Source organism: Salarias fasciatus, chromosome 20 (assembly GCF_902148845.1).
Source record: "Salarias fasciatus chromosome 20, fSalaFa1.1, whole genome shotgun sequence".
In the NCBI taxonomy this organism is placed as follows: Eukaryota; Metazoa; Chordata; class Actinopteri; order Blenniiformes; family Blenniidae; genus Salarias; species Salarias fasciatus.
The window spans coordinates 1,700,028-1,704,621 of NC_043764.1; positions in this window are offsets into that span (position 1 = coordinate 1,700,028).

Sequence of the window (4,594 nt, forward strand, 5' to 3'; positions counted from 1 at the left end):
TATTTTCCACCATAAATATGTTCCACATTTTTAATGCTGTGTCCAATGAGCCCTGACAGATTCATCACCAGAACCTCCAACAGGCTAAACTGTCACTGGAAAGTCACAGTGCCGGTCCGGCTCCAGAATCTTTTTGGGGAGAATTTGAAAGGAATGATGTAATGCGCGCTCTGGCTGGTTAGGTTTCGTTTTGTCCGCCATTACTCCGCCAGATGCTTAGTGAGCAACAACTGAGCAGGATCTTCCAGGAAGTCAGAACAGCCTGGCTTCTAGCACTGCAGCTCCAGCAGACTCCACCAGGGAGAGACACTGACATCTTACTGCAGCGCTGCTAAACGAGTGAGGAAGGAGTTCCTCTCTTCCGTGCACGGGAGCCACAGGGACGAGTTTTTCACTAAGCTGCATTACGCCCAAGGCCTGCAGGGGGCGCTGTTTCACATAAAACGTGCAAACTCCTTAAAGGGCAACTCCGGTTTTATGACACCTGGACCTTGTTGCTAGGTGTGTCATGCTCATAAACCCACTCAGACAAACATGGTGCAGCTCAGAGTCCAGAAGTTATTTAGATCCAACCGATTTAGCGGGGGCCGTTTCATGGTGAAAAAATCTAAATAAACATTTTCATAGTTTTGACTTCAAAAAGGTAGTAAGAACATTTATTGGTGACAAAAGCAAAAAAAGGTTTTTCAAAATTTTGACTTTAAAAAAGTGGTAAGGCTACAATAAGACCAATTATTGTTGAAAAAAAAGCAAAATCAAATTTTATTCACAATTTTCACTTTAAAAAGTGGTAAAACCATTTGATGGTGACAAAATAAAAAACTTCAGAATTTGACTTTAAAAAAGTGGTACGGCTATAGATTGTAAGACCATTTATTGGTGACAAAGCAAAACAAAAATTTTGGCAAAATTTTCACTTTTAATAAGTGGTAAGGCTACAGTAAGACCGTTTAGTGTTGGAAAAAACAAATTCATAATTTTCACTTCAAAAAAGTGTTAACGATATAGTAAGACCATTTAATGGTGCAAAAAACAGATTTTTTTCATAATTTTGACTTATAAGACCTTTCATTGGTGAAAAAAATTCATACATTTCTTTTCATAATTTTCACTTTAAAAAGTGGTAAGGCTATAGTAAGATAATCTGTGAAAACAGATCAACTCATCTGTCCTAAAATACTTTAAATGTTTAATCACAAAAACACAAAACACAGAACAGAGTCAGAGGTTGATGGAAACTCGCCGAGAGATGAAAACACTCCGAAACACCACAGGAAGTCCACCAGGGAGACAGAGAGACTGGAAGAGTCCAGAGAGTCTGGAGGAGTCCAGAGAGTCTGGAAGAGTCCAGAGAGTCTGGAGGAGTCCAGAGAGACTGGAAGAGTCCAGAGAGACTGGAAGAGTCCAGAGAGTCTGGAGGAGTCCAGAGAGACTGGAAGAGTCCAGAGAGTCTGGAGGAGTCCAGAGAGACTGGAAGAGTCCAGAGAGACTGGAAGAGTCCAGAGAGACTGGAAGAGTCCAGAGAGACTGGAAGAGTCCAGAGAGTCTGGAGGAGTCCAGAGAGTCTGGAGGAGTCCAGAGAGACTGGAAGAGTCCAGAGAGTCTGGAAGAGTCCAGAGAGACTGGAAGAGTCCAGAGAGTCTGGAAGAGTCCAGAGAGTCTGGAAGAGTCCAGAGAGTCTGGAAGAGTCCAGAGAGACTGGAAGAGTCCAGAGAGTCTGGAAGAGTCCAGAGAGTCTGGAAGAGTCCAGAGAGACTGGAAGAGTCCAGAGAGTCTGGAGGAGTCCAGAGAGACTGGAAGAGTCCAGAGAGACTGGAAGAGTCCAGAGAGACTGGAAGAGTCCAGAGAGTCTGGAGGAGTCCAGAGAGTCTGGAGGAGTCCAGAGAGACTGGAAGAGTCCAGAGAGTCTGGAAGAGTCCAGAGAGACTGGAAGAGTCCAGAGAGTCTGGAAGAGTCCAGAGAGTCTGGAAGAGTCCAGAGAGTCTGGAGGAGTCCAGAGAGACTGGAAGAGTCCAGAGAGTCTGGAAGAGTCCAGAGAGACTGGAAGAGTCCAGAGAGTCTGGAAGAGTCCAGAGAGTCTGGAAGAGTCCAGAGAGACTGGAAGAGTCCAGAGAGTCTGGAAGAGTCCAGAGAGACTGGAAGAGTCCAGAGAGTCTGGAGGAGTCCAGAGAGACTGGAAGAGTCCAGAGAGACTGGAAGAGTCCAGAGAGACTGGAAGAGTCCTGCTGCAGGCTTGGGGGTCTCAAATCGACGGACCTGGACTTGGGGGATGAAGGGTGGCTGTGGACCAGGGGTAGTTCACCACCGCCCGGTATGGAGGGACCGTCCAGCCGGTGTCCACCGGGGTGCTGAAGACGTCAGAGGACACCGGAGACGGCCGGTCGGCACCGAGCTTCAGGGAGGACGGACAGACAGTTAAAATCTCAAACAGATGTCAGGGAACAAATTGTTTTGCTTTGCCAGTTGTCTAAGCTGGAAAAAACTGGAGCTCACCACAGATTTAATCTGAGCATCAAACTTTCGGGAGCCGTCAAAGAAAGTTCTGGGACATCCAACATTTAACCTCTTCAGCGCCTGTCAGAAGCCGTCTAGCTGAAGAATCACCTTGTCTTAAAGGGACATATATTTGTGTGTCGTCAGCGTAAAAATGAAAACTGACATTATGCCTACGCAGGATGGACCCTAGCGGCAGGAGATAAAGGGAGAAAAGAAGAGGGCCAAGAACAGAGCCCTGGGGGACCCCATGCTTAAGGGGCACTGGCGTGGACTCAGCACTTCCAATTTTGACTCTGAAAGTCCTATTTGTCCGGTAGGATCTAAACCACTTAAGGGCAGATCCCTGAATTCCCACCCAGACAGAAGAACCTCATGGCCCACTGTGTCAAACGCAGCTGTTAAATCAAGAAGAACAAGTGCGACACAGTGACCAGAGTCTGTGGCCACATATATGTCATTTAGCACTCAGAGCCGTCTCTGCTGTGACGCTCTGTAAAGCCTGACCGAACACTTCGAGAATGTTTGAGCCCTCTCGTGTTTTAGCTGACCATATACAACTTAGACAGGAAAGTTAGTTTGGAGATGGGCCTAAAATTTGCTAAACTTGTAGAATCAAGGCCAGGCTTCTTAAAGAGGGGCTGCACCACAGCATGTCTGAGGCCATCAGGAGCGTTTCCACGAGCGACGCTGCCATTTAAAAAAGGAACCAAAGAAGGAAGTGTTGAGGGGGGGTTCCAGCATCGACAATGAACATCCACTCTGCAGCAAACTGCTGTCAGACCGTGTGTTGTCTTCTCCTCTAAAGTAATCTGATTACTTCTGGTCAACAAAGACAATCGATCAGCAGTGTTGATGGGGATCAGTGTCGGGGACCCGGCCGGATGTGGGCCAACCTCAGCATCAGTTCAGCTTTCTGTTCTGATACCGCTGCTCTGCTGACGAGTTCCAGGACGAGTACCGATATCCGAGTACCGATATCCGAGTACCTGCCAATACAGCGCACCGACAGGAGTACTCAGTAATAGTGAACATTTCAGCCTCAGCCTGATCCATCTGGATATGAACCGATGAAAGCAGGACTGGTTGGATCCCAGCTGTCGTCTCCACTCAGCATCTCTGCCTGAACCCCTCCTGCACCCGGCAGCAGCCAACAGAAACACGACTTCAGCTGAATCCTACTTTAACGCCGATCGCTCGCCACGTTGACACGCTGGACGACCTGCTCTGAGCTGAAACCTCTGGAGCAGCAGACCAGCTGACGTCTCCTCCACTTTTTCATTTAGAGGACGCTTTTGTCCAGAGCGACGTACAACACAGACGGACAGACGCACAACCATCAGACTGGCATCCAGACCCGGGCCGTTCAGGGACCAGAGAACCCGGCAGGACTGGTTTTGGACTGTGGGACGAAGCCGGAGCACCCGGACATGAGGACAGACGTTGGGAGCTGCTGCCCCCTGGTGTATTGCTCCAGGAAATGCAATCAGTCCCTGGAGTCGGTCCTTCTTTCCACACGGCTCTCACACGCTGGCCTGAGCTTCATCCTGCACAGGGTCTCCAGCAGAACGAGGAACGGGTGTTTAGGGAGTCTGAAAGGGGAACGACGGCAATGCGAAGATATTCAACATCCTCAGCATTCAACGGGCACAGCGACCGCCGGGGGAGGGGCGGAGTCCTGAGCTCTCCCAATCAATTTCAACAAGACAAGAAGGAAATGAAGTTCTAAAGACAAAGAAATGCCAATATTACTCGGCTGCCACACTTCCCGGGATGTGTGGCCTTCTGACGGGCTGCTGCAGCTGCTTCGGAGGAAGAGACGACGGGACGAAGCTTCCAGCCGGCAGGGAGGACAGTGTGTGAAGACGATCTGACCCGTCTTCTTCCAGGCGGCGGCGTTCATCGTGGTCCACACTGTCCGGGCCGGCTGTGGACGCAGCGAACAGGAGAGGCGCCGAATCGCCCGAATCGCCCGAATCGCCTTCCCACATGTTCTTCTGACAGGTGGGCCGTCGTCATCAGACACTATCCTGGAAGAACAGTGCCTTCAAACACAGCGAGTGACGCGAGGCGCCTCAATCACACAAGCAGGAAACCAAGA